We start from the raw sequence: 20,515 nt of genomic DNA, 5'->3' as shown, positions 1-20,515 counted from the left end.
TCGCGTAAAGGCTCTTAATTCTCTAGGATATATTCCAAGGAGTGGGATTGCTGGATCATATGGTAATTCTATTTCTAGTTTTTTAAGGAAACCCCAAATCGATTTCCAAAGTAGTCGTATCATTTTACATTCCCACCAGCAGTGTATAAGTGTTCCAACCTCTCTACAACCTCTCCAACATTTATTATTTTGTGTTTTTTGGATTAATGCCAGCCTTGTTGGAGTGAGAGGGACACTGTAGTTTTGATTTACTTTTCCCTAATGGCTAATGATCGTGAGCATTTCCTTACGTGTCTATTAACTACCTGAATGTCTTCTTCAGGGAAGTGCCTGTTCATATCCTTTGCCCATTTTTCACTTGGGTTATTTGTCTTTTTGTAGTTGAGTTTTTGCAGTATCATGTAGATTTTAGAGATCAGACGCAGATCGGAAATGTCATAGCTAAAAACTTTTTCCAAGTCTGTAGATAATCTTTTTACCCTTTTGGTGAAGTCTTTGGATGAGCATAGGTGTTTGATTTTTAGGAGCTCCCAGTTATATAGTTTCTCTTCTGCATCGTTAGTAATGTTCTGTATACTGTTTATGCCATGTATTAGAGCTCCTAACGTTGTCCCTATTTTTTCTTCCATGATCTTTATTGTTTTAGATTTTATATTTAGGTCTTTGATCCATTTTGAGTTAGTTTTTGCGCATGGTGTGAGATATAGGTCTTGTTTCATTTTTTTGCAAATGGTTATCCAGTTTGCCAGCACCATTTGTTAAACAGACTATCTTTTCCCCATTTAACTGACTTTGGACTTTTGTTAAATATCAACTGCTCATATGTGGATGGATTTATGTCTGGATTCTCAATTCTGTTCCATTGGTCTGTGTTGTACAAGTACCAGGCTGTTTTGACTACTGTGGTGGTATAACAGGTTCTAAAATCAGGTAGTGTGAGGCCTCCCACTTTGTTCTTCTTTTTCAGTAATGCTTTACTTATCTGGGTCCTCTTTCCCTTCCATATGAAGTTGGTGATTTGTTTCTCCAGCTCATTAAAAAATGTTGTTGGAATTTGGATTGGAATTGGATTGTATGTATATGTTGCTTTTGGTGAATGTTTTCTTCACACATTTTATTATGCCAATTGACCTATATGTCCCCTAAAACCATGGTACCCAGACCTCTGTCCCTGCTACTCTGGCCTTCAAAGCGTTTGGTTGTATTCAGGAAACTTTGCTTTTGGTTTAGTCCAGTTGTGCTGACCTCTCCTGTATTACGTATAGTCTTTGCCTTCACCTAAAATAGTTGTCTACTATTTAATTAGTGAATACCCTTCTCCCTTCCTCCCCACCCTAGTAACCATCAAACAATATGAAATCAATAGATTTTATAAGAATTTAATACTTCTTTATGTTAAGAGAAATTATAAAGAAAATCAAAAGTCAAATGACAAATATGAAAATATTTATAACCAATATGACAGAAAACGATTAATATTCTTGCTGATAAAGAATTCTAACATAGCAATAAGAAAAAATTTCCTAACATTCCATTATGAAAGTGGGAAAACAAGGAAGAACAAGCTGAGGAACCTAGTAGACACTATATTAATTAAGACACTGTGATATTGGCAGAAGAATACACAAACCAACCACTGGGACAGAATAGAGAGCCCAGAACTGAACTGCATACATACAGTCACCTGATTCATGACAAAGGCAATAAATACTGTGGGGCAGAGGGTAAAGGATGGTTTTCAATTAAATGGTGTTAGGTCAATTGGCTAGCTGTGTGGAATAAAATATACCTTGGAAACCCTGGTGGTGTAGTGATTAAGTGCTACAGCTATTAACCACCAGGCACTCCTTGGAAACTCTATGGGGCAGTTCTATGCTGTCCTATTGTGTCACTATGAGTTGGAATCGACTCGACAGCAATGGGTTTGGGTTTTTTTGGTTTTTTACCTTTTCCTTATGCCATATATAAAATCAATTCCAAATGGGTTGCAGATGTGAAACAGGAGCAATGAAACTTGGAGAGGAAACATAAAAGAACTCCTTTGTGATCTTGGAATGGGCCAAGGTTATTTAAACAGGCACAAAACGTACTAATTATAAAAGAAAAAAATTGATAAATGACCCATATTAAAATTAAAACCTTCTGTTCCTCCAAAGGTACCACTGAGAGAGTGAAAAGGGAGCCCACAGAGTGGGAAAAGATATTTACAAAAACATATATCCAACTTACTTGATAGAAAAATGGGCAAAGATTTGAATATGCCTTCACAAAGGAAGCTGTCTAAATGGCCAATAAACATGTGAAAGGTGCTCAACATTAGTCATCAGGGAAATCCAAAACCACAATGAGATGCAACGACACACCCACCAGAATGGCTGAAGTTAAAAAGACTGACAATACCAAGTGTTGTCAAGGATGTGAAGCAATGGTAACTCCTTATACATTGCTTACGTTGGCACGACCGCTTTGGAAAACTCTTTGGCAGTATCTGTTAAAGCATTCCCTACTACTCAACAATTCCACTCTTAGGTAGCTACTCAACAGAGACATGGACATGTATTTGGATAAATACCAAAACCTGTTGCTGTCGAGTCAATTCCAACTCATGGCGACCCCTCTATAAGTGATGGTATATTTCCAGAGTGGGACTTGATTCGCAATAAGAAGGAACAACCTACAACTATATGCGATCACACAAATGAACCTCACAAACATAATATTAAGGGGAAGAAGGAAGATTCAAGAGTATATACCTTACGGTTCCATTTATATAAAGTACAAAAACAGGTGAAAGTAATATTTCTGCTGTTGTTGTGCAGGTGAGAGTGTAAACCATCCATTCTGAAAGGCTTTTTTGCAAAACGGGAGAATGGTTCAAGAATCTTTAAAAAAGTTTATGCCCTTGACTTCCTGAACTTCACCCTAAAGAAAGAATTGCAGATACCCATTCAAATTTACGTTAAAATATTCACGGTGGAGTTGGAAACTGATAAATAGATACAATACAGAAAACATTAAATGGATTTGGTATGTCTGCATTAATGAGCTGTTTTGTAGCCACTGTCACACTTTTGAAGAATAATAACATTGGATAGTCATGATATAATGTTAGGTGAGGGAACAGCGATAGTTCAGGGGTAGAATTCTCACCTTCCATGCTGCTGACCTGGGTGTGCTTCCCCAGCCAAGGTACCTCAAGCGCAGCCACCACCCGTCTGTCAGTGGACGCTTGTGTGTTGCTATGATGCTGCAAGGTGTCAGCAGAGCTTCCAGACTAAGACAGCCCAAGAAGAAAGACCTGGCAACCTACTTCTCAAAATCGGCCAACGAAAACCCCATTGTGCATGAGGTCTTCACGAGTGTGGGCCGATTCAATGGCAGCTAACAACAAAGTTAGGTGAAAAATGCAGAAATTATACAATGTGGTCCCAATTTTTTTTTATATATGCACAAAACATATATCCATCAAGAAAAGAAACACACCACAAGGTTAACAAAGGTCTTTTCTGTGAAATGGAATTACAGAGCATTTACATTTTTCTCTTTTTACACTTTTGCATTTTTGTCCCTAGGGCTAACTCAAGGGCTGTGTCATAGCCTTGAACCTATCACTAAAAAGGACTCAACACCCCGTTCATTCCCCAGCACCAAATGTCGATTTTTTTTTTTTTATTTATTTTTGGTGAAAATATACATGGTAAAACCACTCCCATCCCACAGTTTCTAAACAGAATGATCAGTGACATTGGTTGTTGATTTTTTTTTTTTTTAACTGAAGATTTTGTTGGAAAGACAGAGAGTTGTACATTGTACAACTTCATATATTTCTGTGCATTGTGCCTCGATTCTCAATTCTTTCCAGCTACAAGCAAAACAAGGGTTCCTCTTTGTGGCCCTTCCTCTGAATAGTACCTGGACAGGCTGGTTTCTGGCATTCCAGACCTTTCCCACCCCAGGCCTCTAAATCGCTCTCCCTTTCTTAGCAGAACAATTGGCTTCTCCAAACAGGCATACCTACATCCATCACCCCACTCAGCACCAACAAAGAAAAATTCTCAGCACAGCCAACTTTCAAATTTTCCACGATACGTTCATATTATTTTAAGAATCAGAAAGAAAATTCTGAAACACTCATAACAACTCAGTAGAGGGCAATTTTTCTACCGGCTGCAGTAGTAGTAATGAAAGCATGTAATCAGCAAGACCAAATCCAACTGGTTAAAATTAACCTTAGGGCCAGAAATTTCTCAACCTAAAAAAAAAAAATTTGTATATCAGGTACGAATGTATTCTGTATTTTCAATGATCTGTGAGCAGCTCATCTGGTGAGGGCAGAGATGGAAGACTTATTTATATTAATACCAGGTTTACATAACATTGATCAATAACCAGCTGGAACAGTTAATTCCAAACCCTGAGGGAATAGTGGCATGAACAGACATGAGAATTAGATGGTGTGAAACTCATTCCTGTTTTTTAATTTTTTTAGTAGCAGCATAATTATCTTCTTGAAGCCACTCTTAACCAATGCAGCGTGAGATTGTACCCCTTCCGTCTAACCACCAGGAAATGTATATGGCCCTCCCATGTGCAGGCACCGTTCCAGCAGCCAGAGTGCAGCAGTGAATAGGCAGCACAAGGCCCTTCTCTTACAGGGGATGTGGAGAGAAGGCAAGTGTAACAGAGGGGATATTTTTTGCAATACTGTCAGATGTGTTTCTTCATCCTCTAAATCTTACTGCCGTGGGACTTCCCACCCACTGCAGCAGTGGGTCTTAGATTAGAGCTTCAGGGTAAGGGTGGATGCCTGCTTTGGGGGGAAAAAAAGTTATTACACCATTTTTTTCCCCCAGCAAGAAAATTGTGTTGAAAGCCTGGTATCTTCAAGAGACAAAAGACTTTTAAAATTGCACATCAATGACTGTGTGCCCCCAAAATAGATGTTCTCAGTTCTAACCCCTATACCTGTAGATGTAATCTCATTTGTGAATAGGGTTTTCTTTGTTATGTTAATGAGGCCATATCGGTGGTAGTGGTGGTGGTGACGGCGGTGGCGGTGGGGGTGGTGGCGGCGGTGGCGGAGGGGGTGGTGGCAGTGTCAGGTGCTGTTGAGTCAGTTCTGTCTCACAGCAACCTTATGTACAACAGAATTAAACACTGCCTGGTCCTGGCCATCCTCGCAATGGTGGCTATGTTTGAGCCCATTGTTGTAGCCACTGTCAATCCATCTCATTGAGGGCCTTGTCTTTTTCGTTGACCATCTACCACATCAGTGTAGGGTGTGTTTTAAGCCAATCACTTTTGAGATATAAAAAGAGCAGATTAAGCACTAAATAAGCAAGCAGAAGTGGGGGAAGATAGATGCCAGGCCATGTGAAGATTACCAAGGAATGGAGGAACAGAAGCTGAGGAGACAAGGACATTCCCACCAGAGCTAGCAGAGGAAGAAAGCCTTTCCTTAGACTGGGTGCCCTGAATTTGGACGTCTAACCTCTTAAACTGTGAGAAAATAAATTTCTGTTAAAGCCACCTACCTGTGGTATTTCTCTTAGAATACCTACTCATACCTACTGCTGATGAGTCGATTCCGACTCATAGAGACCCTACCGGACAGAGCAGAACCGCTGCATAGTGCTTCCAAGTTGCTTCTGGGGGATTGGAACTGCTGACCTTTTCTTGGTTTGCAGCAGTAGCTCTTAACCACGATGCCACCAGATTTTCCCCTGTTGAATAGCACTAGGTAACTAAGACAATGAGTAAGCCTGAAGGACTCAGATGTACTTTCTTCCACAATGCAAAGGATACTGTAACCAGGCTGTTCCAGGCCTGCTTGGTGTGGGGGCATAGAGACACAAAATGGGTGAATGTGAAAGAAGAGGCTTTATTTGGTTGGCCAAGCAAAGGAGCAACACACAGACTTGTGTCACCAAGATGGCTCCCAGAACAATAGCCCAAGGGGCTTATATGGGTGAAGTAGCTTGGGTCTGGGGTCTTTAGGAATGCCTGGAAGTGAGGCCAGCTTGCTGATTTTTTGGCCTGAAAAAGTGTTCCCAGGCAGTCCAGCCTTTCTACGCTCTCTCAGTCTAAAAAGGTGGTGGTGGTGGGGTGCTCTCAAACCAGAGCTTAGCCTCGGACCCCTTGCTTTTGAAAGCCTTCGCCCAATCTTGGGCTACTGAAGTTTGGTCCCATCCAGTGGAGAAAGAGTCCTGGGGTCATCCAGAGGACGAGGGGTCGATGGTTTTGTGCATGTCAGGCAGGCCAGATCTAGTTCTTGCCAGTTTCAGCTGGTCCCGCAACCCCAGTCTCTTTTCTTCCTCAACTTGGCCAGAAACAGGAAGCATACCTAAATAAGGAGATAGCACTAACAGGGAGTTAGTTCCTATATCATAGAAGATGGCAGGCATAGCCCTTTGCCTATTCAAGATGGGGAGGCTGCCTTTCTCAATACCTCTACCCCAGACTTGCTGCCTGAGGGGCAGGAGCCCAGAGAACATCAGTGCCAGGCTGTTAGGAGGTGGAGGGGAGGCAGAGGGGCTGAGAACCTCAGTGGGCTGAAGAAGCTTGGGGGACAGGATAAAGAGACTCCCGTAGGTATAGAAAGGTTCCCTGGCAGTACAGTGGTTAAGCATTTGGCTGCCAGCCTAAAGGTCAGTGGTTTGAACCCACCAGCTGCTCTGCAGGAGAAAGATGTGGCAATCTGCTGCCATAAAGATTACAACCTAGGAAACCCGATGGAGCAGTTCTATGTCCTATAGGGTCACCATAAGTTGGGATCTACTCAATGGCAATGGGTTTTTCGGTTTTAGTAGGTATAGTAGGTAGGAACGTTAGGACTAAGAGCACAGTTTATCAACCCCAATAGTGAGACAGGAGTAGTCTCCCTTCAGCCGACTCCTGTCCAGTCTGGTCCAGTCACTCTGTAGCCAAGGCCTTTGAGGAGTCATAGAACATCGTATGGATCCTGGGAATACCTCCACTTGCATGGGGTATGTAAGTCATACCTCTCCCCTGCATGCCTGTTCACCATCAGAGATGGGAGCAACGAGAGGAAGAATAATTCTGAACTATTGAAGATTTTATCCCTAAAAGACTGAACATTTGCCAAGAGACCAAATTATTGCATCTGTTTAAGTAAATGGATTGAACTATAAAATATAGTACCCGCCTCCCAATCTCCAGTGGGTTAGGTAGCTGATAGTGGAGATTAAAATTATTATAGATGAAATAAAAAGATAATGTTTCTCCTAAAAATCAAACACCTATGCTCATCTAAAGACTTCACCAAAAGAGTAAAAAGACCACCTACAGACTGGGAAAGAATTTTCAGCTATGACATCTCAGACCAGTGCCTGATCTCTAAAATCTATATGATTCTGTCAAAACTCAACCACAAAAAGACAAACAACCCAATCAAGAAGTGGGCAAAGGATATGAACACACACTTCACTAAAGAAGATATTCATGCAGCTAACAGATACATGAGAAAATGCTCTCGATCATTAGCCATTAGAGAAATGCAAATTAAAACCACAATGAGATTCCGTCTCACTCCAACAAGGCTGGAATTAATGCAAAAAACACAAAATAATAAATGTTGGAGAGGCTGCGGAGAGATTGGAACTCTTATACACTGCTGGTGGGAATGTAAAATGGTACAACCACTTTGGAAATCTATCTGGCGATATCTTCAACAGTTAGAAATAGAACTACCATACAACCCAAAAATCCCACTCCTCGGAATATACCCTAGAGAAATAAGAGCCTTCACACAAACAGATATATGCACACCCATGTTTATTGCAGCTCTGTTTACAATAGCAAAAAGCTGGAAGCAACCAAGGTGTCCATCAACGGATGAATGGCTAAACAAATTGTGGTATATTCACACAATGGAATACTACCCATCGATAAAGAACAGTGACGAATCTATGAAACATTTCATAACATGGAGGAACCTGGAAGGCATTATGCTGAGCGAAATTAGTCAGAGGCAAAAGGACAAATATTGTATAAGACCACTATTATAAGACCTTGAGAAATAGTATAAACTGAGAAGAACACATACTTCTGTGGTTACGAGGCGGGGAGGGAGGGAGGCTGGGAGAGGGTTTTTTACTGATTAATTAGTAGATAAGAACTGCTTTAGGTGAAGGGAAGGACAATACTCAATACACGGAAGGTCAGCTCAACTGGACTGGACCAGAAGCAAAGAAGTTTCCGGGATAAAATGAATGCTTCGAAGGTCAGCGGAGCAAGGGCGGGAGTTTTGGGACCATGGTTTAAGGGGACTTCTAAGTCAATTGGCAAAATAATTCTATTATGAAAACATTCTGCATCCCACTTTGAAATGTGGTGTCTGGGGTCTGAAATGCTAACAAGCGGCCACCTAAGAAGCATCAATTGGTCTCAACCCACCTGGAGCAAAGGGGAATGAAGAACACCAAGGTCACACGACAACTAAGAGCCTAAGAGACAGAATGGGCCACATGAACCAGAGACCTACATCATCCTGAGACCAGAAGAACTAGTTGGTGCCCGGCCACAGCAGAGAACCCCTGAGGGAGCAGGAGATCAGTGGGATGCAGACCCCAAATTCTCATAAAAAGACCATACTTAATGGTCTGACTGAGACTAGAGGAATCCCGGCGGTCATGGTCCCCAAACCTTCTGTTGGCACAGGACAGGAACCATCCCCGAAGACAACTCATCAGACATGAAAGGGACTGGACAGTGGGTAGGTGAGAGATGCTGATGAAGAGTGAGCTAATTATATCAAGTGGTCACTTGAGACTGTGTTGGCATCTCCTGTCTGGAGGGGGGATGGGAGGATAGAGAGAGTTGGAAGCTGGCAAAATTGTCATGAAAGGAGAGACTGGAAGGGCTGACTCATTAGGGGGAGAGCAAGTGGGAGCACGGAGTAAGGTGTATATAAACTTATATGTGACAGTCTGACTTGATTTGTAAACGTTCACTTGAAGCTCAATAAAAGTTAAAAAAAAAAAGATAATGTTTTTCTTTTGTACATCTAAGTATATAAAAAAAAGTATATAGTGAGTAAAATTTCAACCCTATTAAAAAATAGACATATAAATGAACTAATTTCAGATACTGATATGTTAAATAAAATAAAGTAAAATGAAGTGATATGATAGAGAGCAACTTGGGGGGTCGCCCCTACTGTAGAGGAAATGATTAGGGTGGGTCTCTGCAGAGATGACATTTGAGATAAAGACTGAAAGATGAGAAGGAGCCATCCATGAATGAGTTCGGGGGAAGAGCATTTTAGGCCTGTGAGTACAAAGGCCTTGAGGTGGAAAGGAGTTTCTTCTGCAGAAGGAGCAGAAGAAAGGTCCATTGTGGTTGGAGCAGAGAGAGAAGGGGGAAAATGGCAGGAGATGAAGTCTGAAAGATATGTAAGACCTGCAGGCCAAGGTAAGGGATTTTATTTTAAGTACAAAGGGAAGTTCCTAGAAAAATTTTAAACAAAAAAGCAATGGCCTGATTTTATTTTTAGGGCTCGCTTTGGTTGTGAAGACAATGGATTGTCATGGAGGAGAGAGTGAAAATGGAAAAAGAGAAACAACTAGGAGGATTTTGCGGTAGTCCAGGCTGATGGTGTCTGGATGAGTGAGGCAGCTTGGGGCATCTTCTTTTAGGTGGTTGGCTTTCAGGGTCAGCTGTGGTTGGCAGGTGAGTTCCTGGAGCTGTGAGTTCTTTATCAGGCCAGTTATGGGGTGCAGTCTTAAGCATGATTTCTGGAAACTCAGTGTTAAGCCTTGTTATGGATTGTATTATGTTCCCCCAAAATTATGTGTTGTAAATCCTTACCTTTACTCCTGTGGATGTAATCTCATTTAGGGATAGAGCCATGTCAGTGTAGGGTGTGTTTTAAGCCAATCACTTTTTGAAATATAAAAAGCACATCAGCCACAGAAGAAGCAAGCAGAAGTGGGAGAGGATAGATGCCATGACACATGAAGATTGCCAAGGAATTGAGGAACAGAAGCTGAAAAGAGGCAAGGACCAGAGGCTAGAAGGAGAAAGCCTTCCCTTAGAGCCGGTTCCCGGAATTTGGACTTTTAACCTCCCAAGCTGTGAGAATATAAATCTCTGTTTGTTAAAGTCATCCACTTGTGGTATTTCTGTTACAGTAACACTAAATAACTAAGACAAGCCTATTCTCTAGTCCTCACAGTGGTTCTGTGAACATTCCAACATCTTATCAGTAAATTTTCATTGCCTAATCAGCCAGACTCAACTTTTGTTGTTTATATTCAAGAATGTCTTGTTACATAAAATCAAGAGAAAGGACTAATTACATAGTAGATAAGAACTATTTTAGTTGACAGGAAAGACAACACACAATACAGGGGAGGTCAGCACAACCGTACTAAACCAAAAACAAAGAAGTTTCCTGAATAAGCTGAATGCTTCGAAAGCCAGCGTAGCAGGGACGGGGGTTTGGGGACCGTGGTTTCAGGGGACATCTAAGTCAATTGGCATAATAAAATCTGTTAAGAAAACATTCTGCATCCCACTTTGGAGAGAGGCATCTGGGATATTAAACACTAGCAAGCAGCCATCTAAGATGCATCAATTAATCTCAACCCACCTGGATCAAAGCAGAATGAAGAACACCAAGGACACAAAACCAGAGACTACATCAGCCTGAGACCAGAAGAGCTAGATGGTGCCCCGCTACAACTGACGACTGCCCTGACAGGGAACACAACAGAGAACCCCTGAGGGAGCAGGAGAGCAGTGGGATGCAGACCCCAAATTCTCAGAGAAAGACCAGACTTAATGGTCTGACTGAGACTAGAAGGACCCCAGTGGTCATGGCCCCCAGACCCTCTGTTGGCCCAGGACAGGAACCATCCCCGAAGCCAACTCTTCAGACGAGGATTGGACTGGACAATGGTTTGGAGAGGGATGCTGGTGAGGAGTGAGCTTCTTGGATCAGGTGGACACTTGAGACTATGCTGGCATCTCCTGTGTGGAGGGGAGATGAGAGGGTGGAGGGGGTTAGAAGCTGGCAAAATGGACAGGAAAAGAGAGAGCAGAGGGAGGGAGCAGGCTGTCTCACTAGGGGGAGAGCAATTGGGAGTATGTAGCAAGGTGTATGTAAGATTTTGTGTGAGAGGCTGACTTGATTTGTAAACTTTCACTTAAAGTACAATAAAAAAATTTTAAAAATGAAAAAAAAAATCAAGAGAAAGGAAGTTAATCAGAAGACTGGAAAGGGAGAGAAGGTCATATCTGAAAATAACATGGAAAAGCATTTGTGAATGTGTAATGATGTCAGACTAACAACTAGCACTTGATACTCAATATGTTTTTGTTGAATGAGTGAATTCGCTATACACATTGCTCAGTGTGGAGGCTACAAGAGAAGAAAACCAGGTCAATGCTCACTTTGAATTTATAAGTTAATTGAGGGGGGAAAAAGATGAACATGGATGAAGACAGAGCAATGCAAATCAATAATGCAAGGACTAATTGAGTAATAATGCCAATAAGTGGTATGTAAAGGCAGAGCAGAGACAAATAAAGAGATGAAAACCTAGCACAGAACTGAAGCCATAGAAGATGCTCAGTAAGGGTCAGTTACTTTGGCAGGGCCCAGGATGTAGAAGAGAAACTCTGGAATTAATTCATCTGGAAGACAGACTGATGACCTCTCATGGGCTTTACTTCACATGAACTGGTATCCCCTCCTCACCCCTGTCCCCAAGGACAGCCTTAGTGGGGAGAAGTTTGACTCTAAGGACCTGCCCCTTCTCAACTTGACCCTCCAAAAGGGGGCCTGGATGTGTCCATTGTGCTCCTGATATCCCTTCTGTCACTTTTCCTAGGGTATGCCCTATGCTTCTGTCATGGATTGAATTGTGTCCCCCCAAAATATGTGTCACCTTGGTTAGGCCATAATTACTATTGTCCTTCATTTTGCCATTTTCTTATGTGTTATAAATCATAATCTCTGCCTGTGGTTAAAGAGGATTAGGGTGGGATACAACACCCTTGCTCAGGTCACATCCCTGATTCTTTTTAAAGGGAGTTTCCCTGGAGGGTACCCTGCGCCATCTTTTATCTTACAAGAGATAAAAAGAAAGGGAAGCAAGCAGAGTTGGGGACCTCATACCACCAAGAAAGCAGCAGCGGGAGCAGAGTGCCCCCTTTGGACCCAGGGTCCCTGCACCTGAGAAGCTCCTCGACCAGGGGAAGATAGATGACAAGGACCTTCCTCCAGAGTCAACAGAGAGAGAAAGCCTTCCCCTGGAGCTGACACCCTGAATTTGGATTTGTAGCCTACTAGACTGTGAGAGAATAAATTTCTCTTTGGTAAAGACATCCACTTGTATTTCTGTTATAGCAGCATTAGATGACTAAGACAGCTCCCAAGTTCCCTCTCTTTCTGTCTACCTTCTATCCTCAAACAAAATTCTCATTCTTTCTTTGTCCTGATCTCAGTTAACAGTTAAAAGGAAAACCAGCCAAAAAATTAATCCAAAATAAGTTATGTATTCTGATAAGAATTTTAAAACTATTCATATACATAAAGACTGAATGATGGTTAAAACCTAACTGGAATAAAATTAAAAAGGATAATTAACAGAAATTAAAACTTAAAAAGGACCTCATGATGGAAGTGGTCTAAAACCAGATTTTGGTGACGATTTCTCAACTGTATGAATTAACTAAAAGTCTTCAAATTCTGTGCTGTCTAATAAGGTAGGCACAAGCCACAAGTGAATATTTAAATAATCTCATAGAATGAGCTAGGAAATATTTCTTCTCCTTTTATTTTATTTATTTATTTACTTAGGGGGATATTTGAGGGGGATTGTTGTTAATTTTTTAAATGCTTGATAGAATACTCCAGTGAAGTTATCTGGTCCTGGACTTTTCTTTTTTGGGGACGTTTTTGATTGCTGACTCAATCTCTTTACTTGTTATACGTTTGTTGGGATTTTCTATTTTTTCTTCAGTCAATTGAGGTAATTTGTCTGCTTCTAGGAATTTGTCTATTTCATGTAGATAATCTAATTATCTGGTGTACAATTTGTTGGTGTGCAATTATTTCTTTTGGTCTACTATGCTGGGAATGACAAATTGAAGAGGAATAGCACCACGTTCATCATCAAAAAGAACTTTTCAAGATCTGTCCTGAAGTACAACACTATCAGTGACAGGATAATATCCATACACCTTCAAGGAAGACCAGTTAATACAACTATTATTCAAATTTATGCACCAACCACTAAGGCCAAAGATGAAGAAATTGAAGATTTTTTTATCAACTTCTGAAGTCTGAAATTGATCAAACATGCAATCAATATGCATTGATAATTACCGGCAATCGGAATTTGAAAGTTGGAAACGAAGAAGTACTGGTAGTTGGAAAATATGGCCTTGGTGATAGAAAGGCAGAAATGCTGGTGGCATAGTGGTTAAGTGCTATGGCTGCTACCCAAGAGGTCAGCAGTTCGAATCCGCCAGGTGCTCCTTGGAAACTCTATGGGGCAGTTCTACCCTGTCCTATAGGGTCTCTATGAGTCGGAATCCACTCGACGGCAGTGGGTTTGGTTTTTCTGGTTTTGATAGAAAGGCGCCAGAGATCGAATGATAAAATTTTGCAAGACCAATGACTTCTTCACAGCAAATACCTTTCTTCAACAACATAGATGGTGACTATACATATGGACCTCACCAGATGGAAAAACAGGAATCAAATCAATTACATCCGCAGAAAGAGATGATGGAAAAGCTCAATATCATCAGTCAGAACAAGGCCAGGGGTCAACTGTGGAACAGCCCATCAGTTGCTCATATGCAAGTTCAAAATGAAGTTGAAGAAAATTAGAATGAGTCCATAAGAATCAAAGTATGACCTTGAGTATATCCCACCTGAATTTAGAGGTCATCTCAAGAATATACGTGACACGTTGAAGACCAGGTGAGTTGTGGAATGACATCAAGGGCATCATACCTGAAGAAAGCAAGAGGTCATTAAAGACAGAAAAGAAAGAAAAGACCAAAATGGATGTCAGAAGAGACTCTGAAAGTTGTTCTTGAATGTAGAGTAGCTAAAGCAAAAAGAAGAAATGATGAAGTAAAAGATCTGAACAGATTTCAAAGGGCGGCTTGAGAAGACAAAGTATTGTAATGAAATGTGCAAAGACCTGGAGACAGAAAACCAAAAGGGAAGAATACGCTCAGCGCTTCCCAAGCTGAAAGAACTAAAGAAAAAATTAAAGCCTTGAGCTGCAATATTGAAGGATTCTATGGGCGAAAATATTAAACAATGCAGGAAACATCAAAAGAAGATGGAAGGAATACACAGAGTCACTGTACCAAAAAGAATTAGTCAACATTCACCCATTTCAAGAGGTAGCAAAGGATCGAGAACAGGTGGTACTGAAGGAAGAGGCCCAAGCTGCACTGAAGGCATTGTTGAAAAACAAGGTTCTAGGAATGGACTCAATACCAATTGCGATGTTTCAACAAATGCATGCAGTACTGGAAGTGCTCACTCGTCCATGCCAAGAAATTTGGAAGACAGACTCCTGGTTAACCAACTGGAAGTGATCCATATTTGTACACATTCCAAAGAAAGGTGATACCATGGGATGCAGAAGTTATCAAACAATATCATTAATATCAAACCAAGTAAAATTTTGCTGAAGTTAATTCAACAGTGGTTGTTGCTGTACACATGCAGGGAACTGCCAGAAATTCAAGCCAGCTTTAGAAGAGGACGTGGAACCAGGGATATCATTGCTGATGTAAAATGGATCCTGGCTTAAAGCAGAGAACACCAGAAAGATGTTTACCTGTGTTTTATTAACTATACAAAGGCATTCGACTCTGTGGATTGTAACAAATTACGGATAACATTGCAAAGAATGGGAATTCCAGAACACTTCATTGTGCTCATGAGGAATCTGTACTGAGACCAAACGGCAGTCGTTGAAACAGAACAAGGGCACATTGCATGGTTTAAAGTCAAGGAAGATGTGCGTCAGAGTTCTATCCTTTCACTATACTTATTTAATCTGTATGCTGAGCAAATAATCTGAGAAGATGCACTATATGAAGAAGAATGTGGCATCAGGATTGATGGAAGACTCATTAAGAAGCTGTGATATGCAAATGACACAACCTTGCTTGCTGGAAGTGAAGAGGACTTGAAGCACTTACTGATGAATATCAAAGACCACAGCCTTCAGTATGGAGTACACCTCAACATAAAGAAAACAAAATTCTTACAACTGGACCAACAAGCAACATAATAATAAACGGAGAAAAGATTGAAGTTGTCAAGAGTTTAGTTTTACTTGGATCTGCAATCAACATCCGTGAAAGCAGCGGTCAAGAAATCAAACGGCGCGTTGCATAGGGCAAATTTGCCGCAAAAGACCTCTTTAAAATATTAAAAAGCAAAGATGTCACTTTAAGGACTAAGGTGATCCTGACCCAAGCCATGGTGTTTTCAATTGTCTCATATGCTTGCGAAGGCTAGACAATGAATAAGGAAGGCTAAAGAATTGATTCCTTTGAATTATGGAGTTGGCGAAGAATATTGAGCATACATACCACGGACTGCCAGAAGAATGAACAAGTCTATTTTGAAAGAAGTATAGCCAGAATGCTCATAGAAGCAAGGATGGCGAGACTTCATCTCATATATATTGGACTTGTTATCAGGAGGAACCAATCCACGCAGGAGGACATCATACTTGGTATAGAGCCATCGAAAAAGAGGAACACCGTCAATGAGGTGGATTGACACAGTGGCTGGAACATGGGCTCAAGCACAACAATGATTATGAGGATGGCACAGGACCAGGCAGTGTTTCTTTCTGTTATACATAGGGTGGCTATGAGTCGGAACCACCTTGATGGCACCTAACAACAACAATTATTTCTTGGTGTACAATTATTCATAGTATTCTCTTATAATCCTTTTTATTTCTCAAAGTTCAGTAGAACTTTTGTTTCCAATTTAGTTACTTGCATCTTCTCTCCTTTTGTCTTTGTCAGTCTAGCTAAACCAAAAAACCAAACCCATTGTGGTCAAGTAGATTCTAACTCATAGAAACCTTATGGGACAGTGTAGAACTGCCCCACAGGGTTTCCAAGGAGTGGCTGGTAGACTTGAACTGCTGACCTTTTGGTTAGCAGCTGAGCTCTTAACCACTGTGCCACCAGGGCTCCTAAAATTTTGTTAGCCTTTTCAAAGAACCATCTTCTGGTTTTGTTGATTCCTCTATTATTTTTTTATTCTCTCTATTCCATTTACCTCCACTCTTATCTTTATTATCTTCTCCTTTCTAGCTGTGGGTTTAGTTTGCTCTTTCTTTCCCCCTAGATCTTTAAGGTGGACAGTTAGGTTATTGATTTGATAGTTTTTTTTTTTTTTTAATATAGGCATTTGTAACCATAAATTTCCCTCGAGCACTGCCTTCACTGCTTTTCATAAGTTTTGGTATGTTATGTATTTAATTCATTCATTTTCTAGTTACTATTGCAATTTCTTCCTTGAGCCATTAGTTGTTCAACAGTGTTTTTAATTTCCACATCTTGATGAAATTTCCTGTTTTCCTTATGGTATTGTTTGATATTAATATAACCACTTCAACTCTCTTTTGGTTTCTATTTGCGTGGGATTTTATTATTATTATTGTTGTACTTTGGATGAAGGTTTACCGAACAAACTAGTTTCTCATTAAACAATTATTGCACGTATTGTTTTGTGACATTGGTTACCAACCCCACAACCTGTTAACACTCTACTTTCTCAACCTTGGGTTCCCAGTCACGAGCTTTCCTGTCCCCTCATGCCTCCTTCCTCTTGCCTCTGGGCTGCTGTGCCCCTTTAGTCTTGTTTTGTTTTATCTTTGGCTGTAGGGTAAACCTCAGGAGTGACTTCAGAACTGAGTTGAAAGTGTGTCCGGTGGCCAGACTCTCGGGGTTTTTCCAGTCTCTGTCAGACCAGCAAGTCTGGTCTTTTTCTGTGAGCTAGAATTTTGTTCTACATTTTTCTCCAGCTCTGTCTGGGACCCTCTATTGTGATCCCTGTCAGAGCAGTCAGTGGTGGTAGCCGGACACCATCTAGTTGTGCTGGACTCAGTCTGGTGGAGGCCATGGCAGATGTGGTCCATTAGTTCCTCGGACTAATCTTTCCCTTGTGTCTTTGTTTTTCTTCATTCTCTCTTGGTCCCGACAGTGTGAGACCAGTGGAGTATCTTAGATGGCTGCTCACAAGCTTTTAAGACCCCAGACGCTACTCACCAAAGCAGGATGTAGAACATTTTCTCTATAAACTGAGTTACGCCAATTGAGCTAGATGTTCCCTGAGATCATGGTCCCCACAGCCCTCAGCCCAGTAATTCAGTCCCTCAAGGAGCTTGGATGTGTCTATGGAGCGTCCATGACCTTGCCTTTGTCAAGTTGTGCTGGCTTCCCCAGTATTGTGTACTGTCGTACCCTTCACCAAAGTTACCACTTATCTATTGTCTACTCAGTGTTCCCCCCCACCCCTCTCTTCCCTCGTAACCATCAAAGATTTTTTTCTTTTTGTGTGTAAATCTTTTCATGAGTTTTTATAGTAATGGTCTCATACAATATCTGTCCTTTTGCGATTGACTTAATTCACTCATCATAAGGCCCTCCAGATTCATTCATGTTGTGAGATGCTTCACAGATTCATCCTTGTTCTTCATCGTTACATAGTACGCCATTGTGCATACGTACCATAGTTTGTTTATCCATTCATCTGTTGATGGGCATGTAGGTTGTTTCCATCTTTTTGCTATTGTGAACAATGCTGCAAAGAATATGGGTGTGCATATGTCTATTCTTGTGATGGCTTTTATTTCTCTAGGATATAGTCCTAGGAGTGGGATTGCTGGATCCTATGGTATTTCTATTTCTAGCTTTTTAAGGAAGCGCTGTATCATTTTTCCAAATGGTTGTAGCATTTTGCATTCCCACCAGCAGTGCATAAGATTTCTAATCTCCCTGCAGCCTCTCCAACATTCGTTATTTTCTGGGTTTTTTTGATTCGTGCCAGTAATGCTGGAGTGAGGTGGTATCTCATTGTGATTTTGATTTACATTTCTTTAAGGGCTAGTGATAGTGAGCTGTTAGCTGGTTGAATGTCTTCTTTGGTGAAGTGTCTGTTCATTTCCTTTGCTCATTTTTTAATTGGATTCTTTGTCTTTTTGTTGTGTAGGTGTTGGATTTTCCTATAGATTTTAGAGATTAGATCTTCATCGAATTTGTAATAGGCAAAAAATTTTTCCCAGTATGTAGGTTCTTCTTTTACTCTTTTGGTGAAGTTTTTTGATGAGCATAAGTGCTTAATTTTTAGAAGATCTCAGTTAACTACCTTATCTTCTGGAGTTTGTGTGCTGTTAGTTATGGTTTGTATCTTGTTAATGCTGTATGTTAGGGCCTCTAGTGTTAATCCTATTTTTCCCTATGATCTTTATAGCTTTTGGTTTTATATTTAGGTCTTTGATCCATTGTGAATTAGTTTTTGTGTGTGGTGTGAGGTCTGCGTCCTGTTTCATTTCTTTGCAGATGGACATCAAGTTTTGCCAGCACCGTTTGTTAAAAAGACTATCTTTTCCCCATTTGGAAACCCTGGTGGCATAGTGGTTAAGTGCTATGGCTGCTAACCAAAGGGTTGGCAGTTCAAATCCTCCAGGCGCTCCTTGGAAACTCTACGGGGCAGTTCTACTCCGTCCTATAGGGTCGCCATGAGTCAGAATTGACTTGACAACACTGGGTTTGGTTTGGTTTTCGTTTCCCTGTTTGATGGATTTTGGGCCCTTGTTGAAGATCAGGTGACTGTAGGTGAATGGATTTACATCTGGATTCTCGATTCTGTTCCATTGGTTGACGAGTCTGTCGTTGTACCAGTACCAGGTTGTTTTGACTACCGTAGCTGTATAGTAGGTTCTGAGGTCCAGTAGTGTGAGTCCTCCTACTTTATTCTTCTTCTTCAGTAATGCTTTAATTATCCAGGACCTCTTCCCTTTTCATATAAAGTTAATGATAAGTTTTTCCATCTCTTTAAAGAATACCGTTGGTGTTTGGATCAGGATTGCATTGCATCTGTAGATTGCTTTGGGGGGAATTGACATTTTCACAATGTTGAGTCTACCTATTCATGAGCATGGCATGTTTTTCCATTTATGTAAATCTCTTTTGGTTTCTTGCAGTGGTGTTTTGTGGTTTTCTTTGTATAGGTCTTGTACATCCCTCGTTAAATTTTTTCCTAAGTATTTTTTTTTTCAGGGGCTATTATAAATGGTATTGTTTTCTGATTTCTCATTTGTTGTTCTCTTTATTGGTGTATAGGAATCCAGATTATTTTTGTATGTTTATCTTTTATCCTGCCACGTTGCTGAATCTTTCTATTCGTTTTAGTAGTTTTCTAGTGAAGCTTTTTGGGTTTTCTATGTATAGTATTGGAAAGCCTGGTGGCATAGTGGTTAAGACTGTGACTGTGAAACAAAGGGTTAGCAGTACGAATCTGCCAGGCGCTCCTTGGAAACTCTATGAGGCAGTTCTACTCTGTCCTATAGAGTTGCTATGAGTCGGAATCAACTCGACAACAATGGGTTGGTGGGTATATATATACTATATATATGATACTATGTATGATACTATATATAGTATCATATCATTCACAAAGAGACATTTGACTTCTTCATTACCAATTGGGATGTGCTTTATTTATTTTTCTTGCTTTATTGCTCTAGTTAGGACTTCCAGCACAATGCTAAATAGGAGTGGTGAGAAAGGGCATCCTTGTCTTGTTCCTGTTCTCAAGGGGAATGATTTCAGCCTCTCTCCGTTAAGAATGATGTTGGCTGTTGGTTTTGTATAGATGCCCTTTACTGTGTTGAGGAATTTCCCTTCTATACCTATGGTATTGAGAGTTTTTATCATGAGTGGGTGTTGGACTTTGTCCAATGCCTTTTCTGTGTCAATTGAGATGATCACGTGATTCTTTTCTTTTACTTATGTGGAGGATTACACTGATCGATTTTCTAATGTTGAACCATCTTTGCATACCTGGTGTGAATCCCACTTGGTCATGGTATATTATTTTTTTGATATGATGTTGAATTCTATTGGCTAGAATTTTGTTGAGAATTTTTACATCTGTATTCATGAGAGATATTGGTCTGTAATTTTCTTTTTTTGTGGTGTCTTTGCCTGGTTTTGGTATCAGGGTTATGCTGGCTTCATAGAATGAATTCAGAAGTATCTGAAATAGTTTGAGTAGTACTGGTGTAAGCTCTTCTCTGGATGTTTGGTAGAATTCTCCAGTGAAGGCATCTGGGCCAGGGTGTTTTTTCTTGGGAGTTTTTTAAAACTACGTTTTCAATTTCTTCACCTATTATGAGTCTGTTCAGATTTTCAACATCATTTTGTGTTAGTTTGGGTAGATAGTGTATTTCTAGAAATTTGTCCATTTCCTCTAGGTTTTCAAGTT

This window comes from Elephas maximus, chromosome 26 (genome assembly GCF_024166365.1).
Source record: "Elephas maximus indicus isolate mEleMax1 chromosome 26, mEleMax1 primary haplotype, whole genome shotgun sequence".
NCBI lineage: Eukaryota > Metazoa > Chordata > Mammalia > Proboscidea > Elephantidae > Elephas > Elephas maximus.
This window is presented reverse-complemented; position numbering follows the sequence as displayed.